Raw genomic sequence first — 16,282 nt, forward strand, 5'->3', positions numbered from 1 at the left:
TGTCCAGATTTGAAGCATTCTCTGTAGCCACAAAGCTTTAAACTCTAATTAAAGTTTCCATTCCAAGGTTCTCATGATGCCATTCCCCTGTATCTTTATCTTTTCTGATATGTAGTATTTCCAAGCTGAAATGACTATAATTCAGGCACTTGCCTCTCTCTTTAATATATGGAAGCTTTTGGCCTCGTTGGGCATCTGTGCTCACTGATCTATGACAGCATGAGACAGGCTGGGTGTGAGAACGCTCTTTCCAGCCAGCAGCTTAGCATGATGCACAAATGAATATGGGATCACCAAAAGTTTTTCCCATCAGAGATGGAATCCACACCGCCCTCTTTGTTTCTTGAGCCCCGTGGGTAATACTCCCAATTGTCCATTTCACATAAGTGAAATCATAGTTATATAGAACGAAATTAATTGGCCAGTTCTTGGTGTATATTTGTGTTCCATTTCTGAACATTCTGGAAGCACTGATATATAGTGTTAGATCTCATTCTCTGATAAGCTACAGGGCTATAGGATTTTTGGAATCTAAGCACATTGAAAGAGATGGTTTATAATTACATGTGTTTTTATTGTTGTTTTTTTTCTTTTACCTTGTATTCTGTATTTACATGTCTGTCCCTTGACTTGTAGAGTCAAGATTATAACTTGTTTCTGTTTTTCACTTTTCCCCTAAATTGACGTATCTTCATGGACTTAGCCCTCTCTTGTTGTTACCACTATGTGGCCCAAGAGAAATTTCAACTTAAATCTTTGCTCTGAAACTTTTGGATGGGATTTGTTCTTTCATATTGGGAAATTATAAACAATATGTTGAGCAGTGTATCATTCTGTGGAGTAATTCTTCCCATTTTATAGACTTGGAGAGAGTTTGTCTTTGAGACACAGTTATTTATGTGTTTATGTAATCCAGTATAGGGTTTGAACTCATGACCCTGCGATCAAGAACTGCATGCTCTGCTGACTGAGCCAGCCAGGTGCCCTGTGACACAGTTCAACTTCAAGCTCCTGTGCATACCTTCGTAGCTTTGGGCAATTTATTTAATATATTTATGAATCAGTTTCATCATCTGGCAAATGAGCCTAATAATAAATCTGGGTTGTTTGGTCTGAATAAGCAACTTCTAGAAGTATAATGAATATTAAGTGAGCTTATTCATATAAAGTGCCTAAATATGCCCAGCAAATCATAAGCATGAAGCACATGTTAGCTTTTCTGTTAAAACTAATGAATCACACTTTGGGAAATACTGATTCTATTCTCTCAGGAAGTTTTCATACTTGTGACATTGATTATGTTTGGCCTGGCTGGTAAAATTGTCTTGATATAACCAAACAATCACGGGGGATATATTGTGTACCCGAGTGCAACTATAGTGTTTTGTTCTATCAGGGCTCTTGACCTTGAGTCAGCCTTTCCAAGGCCACCGTTGTCCCAGTGTTTATGGAACCGTGCCTGGGTCCCGTGGAAATTGCGGGGAAAATGTGAATCAGTGGGCTGTTTTGCTTGGCTGCTAAATTTGGCTTACTGTTTCATAAATTAGGACATATCTGTCTAGAATGGTTCTCGTTGCCATCAGCAACCAGGGTCATAGAATTGAAGGACATCAGATATGCAAGAGAAATGGAAAATAACTTCCCAAAGTAATGTTTTCTGCAAGAATCCCAAGGCTAGTGCTGAAGAAAGCTAAATAGGAAATGTAGCTTGAGGCTTGAGATTTCCTGCTTGTAACTCAAAACGGATGTGGATATAGAGGTGAGGATGTGGTCCATGATTCTGCTTTCCTGGGTGGAAGGAATAGTATCAGTATTAAATTGCTGATTAGTATTTTTGGTAATGTATGTAGGCCCACAGTTGCAGGCAATAGAACAGATTAATTTTCTAGATCAGCTCATTCTCAATTCTAGTTATACAGTATACTGGATTGTTAGCCATTGCTCTGTATCAGTGTTTGTGAAACTCTCAGAATTAACCTAAATTAATTTGGTTTATGCTACATGGTACCATCTTTCTTCTTAAGTAGAGATGATGATGGAGAAAGAATATGAGTTTTTTTATCATGTAAAAGGAAACATAAGTAACACTGGGATCTTTCAGTGAATAATATACATACATATATATGTATACATATATATATATAAACTTACAATATTTAGTCTTCCATTGTGCTGGTATTATCATTAAAGATGATTATGGTGAGTTTGCCACACTTTAACAAAAGCCATGAGCTTTTCAATAATTTTCAGTGTATCTACTATTAATTCTGGTGATGATGATATTAAACCAAACCAAACAAAGCAGACAGACACTCCTTTTGCACAACCACTTACTTTAACTTCCATACTGTGTCACATTCTGACCAGTGCCACCACTGATCCCCCTCCTGGCCCTGGACATCTTCTTTGAAGACTTGAGCTTCCAGTTCATGAAGCTTTGGCATGGTCCTCACTTCTTATCTTCTCTCCAACTACCAACCTCTGCGAATTCAGCAACCATGGGGACATTGGTTTGATGGGTTCCCTTTAATCTCAAATTTCTTTATCTGATTTTGCTCTTACTAGTTATGTAGTATTTTAGAACTTCCCTTGATGCCCTCCCCTCCTATATTTATTTACCATTTTGTCCAAACCATCTCTATGGCTGGCCTCTTTATCTATTCACTTGGATAGAGGCAGATGGGTATTTGCATTACAATAAAGATTGACTGTCTCTCTTTTCCTTAACTTTCTCTCCTGTCAAGCTTTGTAGTATTTAAACCTTGAACATTGCAAGATGAAAGTCACACAGCCACGCCTTGGGATCTATCCCTTATTGTCACCATGGGCTCACAGCTAGGGTTTTAGCATTGTTTGGGAGTTCCCTGCTGTTCCTCAATATTATTTTGTCAGAGTTGATGTTCAGAATTGTTTAGAGTCCCCAGATCTGCAATTCTTCCTTCTCTGCATGACTTTATTTTCTAGGATAACTTTTAATAATGGAATTTAGGATGGTATGTTGGGAAAGGAGAAGAGAGAGCATGTGTATGAGTCCCCTAGAAGGTGAAATTAATAAGGAATTTGTATCTTTTTTTATTAAAAATTTTTTATCGTTTTTATTTTTGAGACAGAGAAAGAGCATGAGCGGGGGAGGGGCAGAGAGAGAAGGAGACACAGAGCCTGAAACAGGCTCCAGGCTCTGAGCTGCCAGCACAGAACCTGATGCGGGACTCAAACCCAGGAACCGTGAGATCGTGCCCTGAGCCGAAGTCGGACACTTAACCGACTGAGCCACCCAAGCACCCCCCCCCTTTTTTTTTTTTTTTTTATAAGAAAGTAAAGGTGAAAGAGAAAGATCAGAATTGACCCAGCAGTTTGGAGCCTAGGTGACTGATGGATTGTGATTCGTGAACAAAACAAGAAATGTAAGAAAGAAAGTAGAGTAGGGGAAGGATGTGATTTTCCTTGCCATTTTTGTACCTCTTTGCCCTTTTAAAAGTCTCATTATTTGTGCTTAATTACCTTAAATAAAACAGAAGAAAAATATTGCTTGAATTGAATGAGTTTTCAAAATAAAAGGGCACATACCAGAGACCGAAGAGGGTTTAGGCTCTGGCTTCCAGAAAGAATAATCCTCTTAATAAGTCAAGTTTAAGCCCTCTAATGTTAGATAAGTAGGACAGCATCCTGCCTTTGGAAAAATGCCATTAAGTCCTTTGCCCTTCATTTTTTTTTTTTTTTTAATCATGTAAGTAAGATGCAGCTCTTACTGGAACTATTTTCTAGATTTTAAGTCTTGTCTTAAGCACGAGCTATTTTGCTAAGCAGACTATCGTCTCTGAAGGTTTTGTTTTTTAGCAAGTTAAAGATGGACAGAATTGGTGAGGAAGTGACACATGGCACTCGGGTTATTCTAGTAGGAGCTTGGCTGGAATAGCTACATGGCCCTTGTATACTATTTCAGCTGAAACATTTCCTCTTTGACAGAAATATAGTATGGCTAAGACCTACTGGAAAACGTGACTCTACATCCTTAATGATGCATTAGTAGCACAGGCATCCAGGTGGTTCCTACCATACAGTTCGAGTTAGGTTCTCTATTCCTTTTCTCCAGTGTTTTCATTAACATTCCAGGCTCTCTGTATCTCATCTTCCCCACTTCAAAGAGAATGTCAAAACATAAGAAATGGATACTGAGTTTCCAGCCTCTCTTTGCTCTTATCCGATCAGAATGCTGTTTTCCTCTGCCAGCCTATAGATTCTTTAAAAAACTTCATTTGGTAGGGGTGCCAGGGTGGCTCAGTTAGTTAGGATTCCCAGCTTCTGATTTCAGCTCAGGTCATGATCTCACAGTTTGTGAGTTCCAGCTTCACTCACATCAGGCCGCATCGGGCTCACATCGGGCTTTGCACTAACAGTGTGGAAACTGCTTGAGATTTTCTCTCTTCCTCTCTCTCTGCCCCTCCCCCACAGACACTGCGTGTCTCTCTCAAAATAAATTTTAAAAAACACCTTCATTTGGTGTAAATGTTTTCAGTATTTTCCAAGTAGTGTATGTACTAGGGGTCTGGCTTTTGCCATATTTTCTTTTACACTTAATATAGATTGATATTTAAAAAAAAACTTTCTGGCATAGGTATATAAGGCACATACACTACAGCCAAATATCTGTTTAGTGTACATCTTTTCCTAACCAAGTTGTCAGTGGTGTTATAATAACATTTCCTTTGTTTTCTTAAACTAGGAATTAGCCTGGGACAGCCTATTATATTATTCCATTAACTGTGAATTAAGGAGAAGCATGAAGCTAAGAGTATGCATTCATTAAGTCACTGTTATGTGCACTTTTTTCCACTTGGAAGATACGACTCCTAAAGCACTTCTGTCAACTTGAGTACTGTTTCAGACCAGAAGGCATTCAACAGATTTAAACTTAATGTTGTCTCTAATTTACCTAGAAAGTAAATTTGTGTCTTCACATCAGAATTAATATGGAAGCCAACAGGCATAATTTTTGGATTACCTGTTGTTGTTTTTTTTAATTTATTTGTGGTCAATATTCCTCTTCATTTGTATTACAAACACTGGCCTCAATATTTAATTCATTTATAAAATAAACATCTCATACTAAACATGGCAGAATCCCAGTCTTAAAAGTTCATAGTTTTGGGAGAGTGTAGGCAGGCATATATGTCAAGTTTTAAAAATCGTCTGTGAAAAGGGGCATGAAAACATGGATCAAGGAAAGGATAACTTGGGTTGAGTCAAGGTTGAGTCAAGGAAAACTTCCCTGGGAAGTTGACATTGAAGCTGTGCCTTTCAAATGAATGAGAGTCCCCCAAACAAAGGAAGGGTGGGGCCTTCCAAATTGGAGGAGTTACCTGGTTAAAGACTTGGTGGCAGTGAAGTGCTTGGAAGGAATTCTATTGGCTATAGAGTCCGTGTTCTAAGGTAATGGTTGGAAGTGATTTTTTGAGTCTATAATATGCTCAGTGAGAATTATGGAAGTAGATTTATAAAATGTTTGTCTATTTACCGGAGTAATATTTTGTTTTTGATAAGTACTTTACTCAATGTATTTTTTTTTTTAGTGCCTATTATCTAGTCCACCCCAGAAGGAAAAAGAAATGAAAAGGAAATACATGCTCTCTTCTAAAGAAATGACCAATTATTTGAGGACATAACCATGTTTATTTAAGTAAGAAACTGGTTTGACCTGATGCATGATGAGAAATGGAAAGATGCTATTGGGGCACAGGGCAGGGAGCCGTTCTGAAGACTCACCCCCAGGGTCCTGGATCATCTACCTACAGAGAGGATTCATTGACTTGACATTCTTTCCACTTTATGGCACAGACACCCGACCACAGGCTTTACCTCACCAACCACCAAGTCTTTGCCAGGCCCAGAAAGCCTTCCCCACAAAGGCCCCATTCATCATTTCTTCACTCTGTGACTGAAATGTGATGTGGTATCAGGCAATAGTAGAGCTAAATATGGGATCGAAAACCCAAATTGCACCAGGGTGGCAGCTTTGTGGTTTCCACGTCTCTTTTAACAGACCTCACAAATTGGACACCCATCTTGTCCTGCCCAGAGGATTATGACTCCAGGGGCTGGGAAGGCCCAGCCTGAAAGCCAGCACTTGTCTCCCGGTCTCTGACGTGCTTCCCCTCACATATCTCAAAGCCCTCCTTGGCTTCTTCCTATAAATACTGCATCCTTGCCCTGAAAAGATACAGAAACAAGGCCGGCAGAGGATGGGGCCCAAGGTGAGCATTTGTGACTGGCTTCTAGAATTGGGAGAGACCATTTACTCTGTCCTGCCTGCGGTTAGGAGGGCAGAAGCAGAAAGGCACAAGGAAGGAGAAGTTAAGCAGTTCCTAATAATCTGGCCTCAGGACATGGAGGCCCATCCTGTATTGCTCTTGTTTCAAATGGCTACTTTGGAATTTTTCATTAACTTCAATATCCGATTCACTCTGCTGGAGACTTCCTTGGTCATTTTGTATGAATGGTGGTGGCAGGGTCCTGGAGGATAAAGGAATAAAGCATGCGGTGTGACTGGGGGGCTCCTAACATCTGCCTAGGGACACCATAGGGGGTGTGGGGAAGACTTCTAACTAAAACAGGTCTAATTCTTGTTCCCTCTGGCTCTCCTGCATGCCAGGTACTCAAGGTGTTGTGGAGTGTAGAGGGGCTAAAGGGTGGTATAGATGAGAATCAAATATTGCATGTTTAATAAAAAAAGCATGGGATGCCTAGGTAGTTCAGTTTGTAAGGGTCTGACTCAGGATTTTGGCTCAGGTTTGATCTCGAGGCTTGTTGAGAGTGAGCCCTGTGTCAGGCTTTGTACTTACAACTTGGAGCCTGCTTAGGGTTCTCTCTTCTCTCTCTCTCTGTCTCTCTGTCTCTCTCTGCCCCTCTCTGGCTCATGTACTCTCTTTTTCTCTCTCTCTTTCCCAAAATAAACAAACTTAAACAATACATATTCCATGGGTGGAAGGAGGTTCATTCCTGAACATTCTCCAGTATTACAGGGACTGTTTTCATGCCAGTCACATATATAAAAATGCTAAGTAAAATTTTTAACTTTAATAAAAATGAATTTCATTAATAAGTTTTTAATAAATATGAATCTCATTAATAATCTCATTTTTCTAAAAGTGAGAAAATATTCAAGCCCAGGGATTTTCCTTTGGATCAGTGTTTGATGTTCTTACAGGCCCATAGCTGTTGCTCAGGAAAAAAAGCCAATTTTCCCTTTACCTCTCTTCTGATCTGGCATCTTATGTTGTGCTGAGTTTTACCCTAAAACTGCAGTTATCAGGTAAGAGCCAAGATAAAGATATGTTTTTAAATACAATTTTTATTCTTCCATTGCCAGTTCAGACTCATTTTGTTTACAGTCCCGTCACAAGGGAGACCTACATGTGTTTTTTTTTTTAGACATCAGCAGTGTACAAAGAAGCACAGACTTACTTCATACCATTTTTCCGATCAACAGAGAAATATGGAACTTTTGAGCTTAATGAATAATCTGCCATCTTTCCTTTCCTTCTGAGACATCTCAGAAGCTTTCAGTGTGGTCCAGGACAGTCATTTCAAGCCATATTGTAAAAGGACTCCCCTCCCCCCCCCCNCTTTATATTCTGAGGAAATAATATTTTTTATGATTTCAAAAGTCTTTGAAGGAAATACTCATTTTAAGGACCTGAGAAAAAAACTCCTTTAAAAATGGCATTAAATTTTATGTTCATCAACAAGTGAGAGTTCAGATCTGTTGAAATGAAGACTATTTCCATGTGTTACACAGGGAATTTTATGTTTGGTCTCTATTAAACTCACCTTGCATAAAGTCAAATTGGAAACCTAACATGTAAATTTTGATCTGAAGGCATCATTCAGATTAGGTTATCTGTGAAACTGTAGGGTGGTCACCTTTGCCTTTAATTTGCATTAACCCAGAAAAGTTTTGTTTTTGTCTTCTGTCTCCCCGCCCTCCCCGGCCATTTCTTTCCACTGACTCCCTACCCACACATCATCACCAAACACAAAACTAACAAGACCTATGAAAATTGGGGGCATTATGGAAGTTCAGAGATCTATCTGCATTTGGAATAACTAATCTAGTTTTCATCAAATATTGAGTTCCTACAGTGTGTGCTAAGGTCTTTAATTTACATTAAAAAAGAGTGCAAATTGATAAAACATTGACCTTCCCATGAAGGATCTTACGTTAAAGGAGGTGATACAAATATTTAAACAGTGATAGAATTTGAGAAGTATTTGTATAGAGGTAAGAGTGTGCAAATCGAGTTTTCGAGGTAGAGTCAATAGCATGGGTTATCATATAAGTGTTGCAGATTTACTTACTACTACTCAATTGTGTGAATAAGTTAAAGTTTATGTTGCACAGATTTAACCTTCTCCATAAATATCCATCCTACTGAATGGATGGACCAGGGGCTGGACTATGGAGCAGGGCTTTAATTTGTCAGTTAATTACATTTCATCCCTTCCTCCCCCTGCGCCCCCCCCCTCCCGTTTTGAATGGCTCAGTCTCTTTGGAAAGATACTCAATCTTTTGGATTTGCTATCTTTTCCCCATTCTCCTTTCCATGACAAGAGTTTTTCTTTCTGGATATTTGAGAGGGTTTATATGACTTCTTGGTAGCAGAGAAGAAGATTTCTCCAGGGGCGCCTGGGTGGCTCAGTCGATTGAGCATCTGACTTTGGCTCAGGTCAAATCTCACGGTTCGTGGGTTCGAGCCCTGCATCAGGCTCTGTGCTGACAGCTCAGAGCCTGGAGCCTGTTTCGGATTCTGTGTCTCCCTCTCTCTCTGCCCCTCCCCCACTCATGCTCTGCCTCAAAAATAAATAAACTATAAAAAAAAGAAATTAAAAAAAAAAGATTTCTCCAGATCCTCATGGAATTCTTTAGATCCAGCCCCTGGATCCAGAAGTTCCTACCACGGAAGCAGGAGTACTGGATTCCCTTCAGGCTGTGTGCAGACTTGGGAAACCCAGAGCACCACTGCAGGTTGGGAGGTAGAAAGGACAGCTGGGTATCTGGAAGCGAGCAGGGTACCCCAGTGACACCCACGGAACCTAACACCTCATATGGTGGTGCTTACGTTCTTTCATAGATACCTGATCCTTTCTTCACAAGTTCCACTGTGAGCTTTGCTCTTCCAGGGAGAGACTATTTAGTAACACCATGTCAGAGATAATGAAGTACTAAAGTAAGACAGTGGTTTTGAGGAACAAGAGGAGACGGTGGGTCCAAGATCCATTAAGGTCAGAGTCAAACAGATTTAGTCTGAATTTTGGGGATGAGTCGTTGAAGATGACCTCAACATTTGCTGCTTGGGTGATGGTGTTGTTAGTGATTCCAATGGTCAAAATCAATAGTACAGAATAAGGAGTGTGGGAGTTAATTTAGTGAGGCTAGTTTTGGTCATAGTCTTTTGTTTGTTCAGGTTGCTATAACAGAATACTATAGATTGGGTAACTTTTAAGATCAGAAGTTTATCTCTCACTGTTCTAGAGGGTGTTTAAGCCCAAGGTTGAGGCACTGACATATTCTGAATCTGGTGAGAACCCACTTCTTGCTATGTTCTTTTGTGGTAGAAGCACCAAGGGAGCTTTTTGGGGTCTCTTTTATAAACCACTAACGCCATTCAGGAGGGTGCCACCCTTATGACCTAATCACCTTCCAAAGGCACCACGTCCAATTACTGTCATATTACGAATTAGGTTCCACCACAGGAATTTTCTGGCAGGGAGGGGCACACCCAAACACTCAGAATAAGCAGTAGTGAATAACACATTTTGTTTGAGTGAATCTTTTCAGTATACTTTGCTTTACTCAACAGAACATTTTCATCTCTCTTTGCCTGTCTAGTTAAAAGTATTACCCTGGATATTTGAAGATCAGGCCATTACATGTTACTGATTTTGTAAAATTACTGGGAATATATACGTGCGGACTTTTAAATTTAAGATGAAAGCGATACAAAGAGGAAGTTATCCACAAAGTTAAAGTGCACTGCATTTCTATAATCTATGTTAACGAATGCAGGAAGGACATTCCCAAACACATCAAATATGCCAATAATTCAAAACTTAATTTTTTACATAAACGTTCTTATTTTTTCCATCTAGGTTTTTCTAACCTGTTTCAAACAAAGGGTTAAAAGTAATTACTATTAAACAATGAAAAATACGCTACAGAGAGGAAAAATGTAGTCAGCTCTAATAAGAGTACTTCTAAAGGTCATTCATTTGGAAGGAGCATATTGAATCTGTTAGCCTGTGTGGAGCTGCAAAGGATCAGATAATGTGTACAGGCACCTGTGTAGCACTTGGGAAACCAGTCCCTTTTCTTCTGTGCAAACACTTCTGTTCTGAATTCAAAGCCTGTGTCTTTAACCACATATATCCAGAGACTTGTAGCATCTCTGGGGGTTAGTTATCTTTAAGTGTGTCCGTATGGACAAACGTAGATGTTTCCTCATTACGGCCTTCTTGTTGATACCATGCTTACACCAAAAACCCTCTGTCCACACAGCAGACATCACAGATGACTGCATCGCTAGGTAATGCTATGCAGCAGAAGAGCACTGGGTTCTAGCTCTTTCTCCTCCCTGTGACTCACGGTGACCCAGAAAAAGTCACCATTCTTCTCTGGGCTTTAGTCATGACATCTGTGAAATGAGAGAATTTCATCAGGAGCATCCTAACAATAATCCAGTACTTAAATCAAAAACATCTTTAAACCAAGCCCAAGCCCACATATACTGTCTAATTCAATGTTTGTGGTTAGTGCAATCCTAATTGTTTTCTCCAAAGACCACATTGTTGTTGTTGTTTTTCGCAATTAAAGCTGTGAGAAATCTTACTTCTGCTCTAGGATTGAGGAGACTGTGACTCAAAAAGTCCAATTGAGAAAAGATTAGAGGTGAGGTCTGTCTGACCCCCAAACTTGTGTACTTTGCATTGTTTCATATTGTATCCTGGAAAGAAAAATAAAGGAATGAGATAAAGGCATTTCATAGAGTTGGCATATTTTTATATATTAATATTTTAAATATTTAATGTAGTTTTGAAACTGCAAGACCATTGGTCAGAATAACAATTTTAGCCTCTGTAACTCTTCATTTATTCAGTTGACATTTGGATTTTATAGTCTTCACAGTGAGGCTTCCCTCCCTCTGCAGTATGCTTTTAGGACTTGGAAATCCAAGGGGCACCTGGGTGGCTCAGTTGGTTAAGTGTCCGACTTCGGCTCAGGTCATGACCTCACAGTTTGTGGGTTCGAGCCCCACATCGGGTTCTGTGCTGACAGCTCAGAGCCTGGAGCCTATTTCAGATTCTGTGCCTCCTTTTCTCTCTGTTCCTCCCCTGCTCATGCTCTCTCTCTCCTCTCTCTCTGTCTCAAAAATAAGTAAAAACTATTAATTAAAAAAAAAGAGGACTTGGAAATCCTGTGACTAAGACTGTAGGTACGTCTTCTGGCCAAAAGACAGAGAAAATTAAGACAGCTTTCTGAATAATTTAAACACAAAATAATTTAGACACAATTATGTGAAATGTAACTGAAACTCTCTTAAATGATGGGAAAGTTTGGTTAAAAGCTCCTAAGATTAATTGATATCCATATTCCCTTTTGGTAGCGAAAGACATCTGATGAGTGTTCTCTTCCTATTCTGAAGCTTGTCAGCTGCAGAGACATGGAGGAGGCCTTGGTGTAGGATAAAGGAGGTGAGTGGTGAGGGGTTATTCAGGAATTCTAGCCATATACCCAGAATGCATAGTCATCATCACAATCAACTCATTTGAGTCCTAACCTTGTCATGGGTTGATTCAAATGCTAATTCTGCTCTTTAATAGCTGTTTGACCTGGGCTAAGTCACTGAGAGAATACAACACTCTTTATATCTCCTTTTCATTAACAACTCAAGTTGCTTTGACAAATGTCTATTGAATTTGAGAGACATTCTTTTTTTTTTTTCAAAATAATGAGCATGGAACACATAGGCCCTTAACCTGTTCATTGTTCCTATAACCAAAACATCCAAATTTTCATTGTAAAAAGCCAACCAAGTTTGTGGTTATTATTTGTTCATTTTTAAATGAATTTAGTTAGCTATTTTGTCTGAACATTGCTACAGGCCCAGTGGAAACCAGAAGGCAGGATTCTCTTGTGTGGAGCCTAGGGTTGCCCCTGGGTGCAATTGGCAAAGGGGAAGAAAGGTTTGATGTTAATCCAAAATGTTTCTGAAAGGCTATACATGATTTGAGAATGGATTAGATCTCTAGGGGTGCCTAGGGAATTTTTATACACAGTTAATTTTAGAAAGAACTTTTATTTAAAGCTTCTTTTATGTCTGTGATGGGGCAGGCCACACCACAATTACACATTTTTAGATGGGTGGATCCTTTGATGACAGATATAATTTCTACCCCCTCATTTTTCCCCAGTTGAAAGATTACCATTTAAAAATGCTTTGAAAAAGGGTTTGATCCTTTTTGCACATTCAGATTTTTTTTTTCAAAAAAATCTTGAGAGATTTATGTAGGCTGTAGTTTTTAGTCAAAAAGGACACACCAGGGAATTGAATCCTTTCCTTATCCAAGTTAGAAAGGGTGTGGATTTTCTTCCTTTGATGTGGATGAGGCACCCCTCCTCCCTAACACTTCTGATGATTTTAGTGTTTCCTGCTGTTGCAACTTTACGCTGAGCATCCCATCTCCTCTCCCCGTCTTTCCCTTAAAATACACAAGATGTTTTGTGCCTACTTATGCCAAATATGATTTTGGATGGATTATGCTGAAGAAGCAAAGCTGCAAATTATTTTCATAATCGGGTTTTCACATTTTTAGAAAGTCCGTTTTTTCATAAGAGGAAGATCTGGACATCCTTACCCACTAATTGGTTTTTATGACTTTAGGTGAATGCAGGTAAGTTCCACGATTCTCTGCACTATGGGATTCTGGTTAAATAGACATATTCACTTACTTAAACTTGGAATGTTGTGTTCTTTAACCAAAATATGATTACAGTGAAACTTCAATTTGAGTTGTTAAAATGTGTGAGTATATAACCTCTTCTCAAAAGTGATTCTCTATTTTCACGTATGATGTATTGATATTAGTAAGGGTAATTAGTTGTTCTTGAGCACTTATTCTATGCAAGGCACTCTGCCAGGCACATCTCCTGTATAAGCTCATTTATTCCTCATAAGAACCCTGATGTAGCCATTCTTCTTCTTCTTCCTATCTTTTTTTTATAGATGAGGAAACCAAGACTACCTTATGCATATCCATATAACTAGAAGAAGGCAGATTCAAGATTTGCACCCAGGTTCATCTCACAGGATCAGTGTGTCAGCCATTAGTTTTGCAATTCAGCACATGTGCAATTCAGCACATTTTTGTACCCTATGAATTGTAGTTTTGTTGGAATGAGTGAGTGGCTGAGTATTGTCACATTATTCTTCCTATTGCCCCATTCTATCACTGACTCTTTGAATCACTTCAGCTTTTCTGCATTTCATATTATAACTTAATGTTCTGAAATAGTGTTGGCTTAAAGTGAATATGTTATTTTAAGACTTTGAGGCAAATAACGCAGAGCAAGGTGAACCTAGGGCAGGTATATGGCTGATGTATGATAGTGCCTCTTCTCCAGACTAGACTCATGGGCTGAGAAAGGGTCCCTTGCTCTCTGAGGCCTGAAGATGAGAAAATGGTCAAAGTAGATGATAGTTTACTTTAGCAATCAGACTCATTTCCCTGAAACAAACTTGTACTTTCCCTTTCTCTAAATCACTCGTTTTCATTCCGTTTGCATTCAGTTTCAGTTTCGAAAAGATACAACATACATCCTGATGTAGGAAGCCCTTATTATTATAGTCACTTATTTTGGGGTCAATGGTAACATGAAGCTATATTTTTTACATATAATTATATACTAAAGTAAGAAAAATAGATCACGTAAGAAAATCTTAAAGACTTTATTTAAATGTATATTACTATAATCTCCATTCCTAGTCTCTTATGTGTCAAAGTACTTTACAGACATGAACTTACAATAGTAATAAATGATGCCATAAAATGTATAAAAGCTTTAAAATTTGCAGATTGATTTTTATTCATATTATTTGATCATTTCTATAGCTTTATGGAAAATGTAGAAATACTTATGCTTTTCCTATTATGCAGGTGAGGAAACTGAGGCACATAAGTGCCAACTGTTTGCTTGGAGATAGCATAAGCATAGATGTCTTAACTGGGTATTACTGTTAGCCATAGCTGTAAGGTTGGTAATCAAAACCCTGAACTGCTTTTCAAGCAAATTATTGTCTGTGTGTGGGTGAAACGTCAGCATGTTTCTTTTTGCTTTAATTAAGAGATTGTAGAAGGTGTCAGTGAATTCAACAGATGGAAAGGCCATTATTTTTATTCCATTATCTCTTATTTTTCCATCAGAGAAGTTGCCTGGATAAATTTTTTTTTTTTTTTTTTTTACCTCTNGTTAGGCTGATGTCAGTGGTTACATAGATTGTCAGTGACTGAGGTAGGACTGGAGCATGGTGGACATTCAGGCTCCAGAGCCCATGCCTCCCAATGCTGTGCTAACAACCTCTATGCAAAGAGTGCTCCCACCCACCTGTACCCCCAGCAAAGGGCCCACGAGAGCTGGCTGACCACTCTTGTGCCTTTTGACTGAAAACATTAATGCGTACCTACTACTTTCTTTGCAAAGAGCAGAGTCTTCATTTGCAGGAAGAAAATGATGATCTTATGGGAGTAAATAAAGACAGAGTAAATTTGGGCATACACTCAACAGGTGAAGGAACTGAGCCTATTTTTTTCTTTTCTGTGAAATTAAGAGTGAGGAGAGTCACACTTGAAGTTAGTATAGTCCTTTCTAGTTTGTGAAAACATATATCATTTGGTCTTAAAATAAGTTTCCCCGTCTAATAGGGCTATTATTGCTTGTCGTTCTCCTTTGCTAGATTATAAAGCTCCTTGTACATGATTCCCCCTAACTACTTAAGTAGGAGATAATGAATGATGGTTGTGTTGGAGAGTAGTAGAAGAGGAAACAACAGCATCTTCTAAGTGCCAGATAGTAGACATGTATTTCCTAGTTTGCTAGTAGTAATCATGAGTTTTAGTCAAACTCATCATAAATACAGTCAAAACTGCTAAAATGAGCAGTTTGACAGTCCTGACCACAGAATTTTTTCATCTTCAACCAATGTTTATTGAAAGGTTACCAAGCAGTAGAGCCTGTTCTAAGCAATGAAGACAAAATGATAATTAAAAAAAAAAAAAAAAAAAACCAAAACATTAACAAAGAAAAGAACCCTTGATCTCTGGATTCGTGGAGCAGGTAACAGTTGCTAAGTTCTTTTCCCCCTTAGGTATTTCTCCACTCTGTCTACCTACAAACTCCAGTTGTACTTTATAATGTCTTTTTTTAATGTTTATATATTTATTTTGAGAGAGAGAGAGACAGGGAGAGACTGAGTGAACAGAAGAAGATCAGAGAGAGAATCCCAAGCATGCTCTGTGCTGTCACCATAAAGCCCAATATGGGGTTGAACCCATGAACAATGAGATCATGACCTGGCCTGAAATCAAGAGTTAAACATTTAACTGACTGAGTCACCCAGACTCCCCTACTTTATTATGTTTTAAGGAAGAGGATCGAGAGGGCTTAGAATAGCTCCCTATCAATTCTTACATGAGGTTTTAAGCCATGTTGGAGGCCATTGGAAGGGCCCTTATTTGAATTGTCTTGGGCCAACAGGAGCAGTTCTGAGTCATTTGAATGCCATTTTGCTTTTTCTAGTCTCCTATTTCCATAAGATACCACCAGTACTTGAAATTTGGGTGATGAAGAGAGGATAAATTCTAATTATGTTATTTATGATTGGAGTTAGTCCTTAAGTAAATAATTACTGGTTTTCCCAGGTCTCCTCTATTTTTCTTTCTAAATATGTGTCTAAAGAGTATTTCCTCCACTTACTGTTAAAATGAATACCATTAACGTAATAACTGAAATCTCTATTGTTTCAAAACCCTTTATCATTCCTTATGTCTTTTGAGCCTCCCAATAACGAGGTGAGGTGGGTATTTACCATCCTCTTTTACATGATGAGATAACCAAAGAAGCAGAATTCCTAACTTTATCACTAGGCAAGGAACATTCCATGTTTTTATTTTATTTTATTTTATTTTATTTTATTTTATTTTATTTTATTTATGTATTTATTTATTTGTGCTT

The 16,282-nt window shown here is 38.6% G+C and overlaps 1 protein-coding gene across 2 annotated transcripts in view; it reads left to right on the forward strand.

Annotated features, from left to right (window-relative positions):
* Positions 1–16,282, forward strand: part of P3H2 (prolyl 3-hydroxylase 2) — a 150,905-nt gene that overhangs the window by 17,835 nt on the left and 116,788 nt on the right. Inside the window, exon 1 of one of the 2 annotated variants that reach the window (XM_077754380.1) lies at positions 11,727–11,745. The exons of the other annotated variant lie outside the window; for it this stretch is intronic. The gene's annotated coding sequence lies outside the window, so the exon portion shown is untranslated. Of the gene's footprint in view, positions 1–11,726; positions 11,746–16,282 lie in introns of those variants that run through there. 2 annotated transcript variants of the gene reach the window in all.

The sequence above is a fragment of the Crocuta crocuta genome, unplaced genomic scaffold (assembly GCF_008692635.1).
Source record: "Crocuta crocuta isolate KB4526 unplaced genomic scaffold, BGI_CrCroc_1.0 scaffold70, whole genome shotgun sequence".
Taxonomy (NCBI): Eukaryota; Metazoa; Chordata; class Mammalia; order Carnivora; family Hyaenidae; genus Crocuta; species Crocuta crocuta.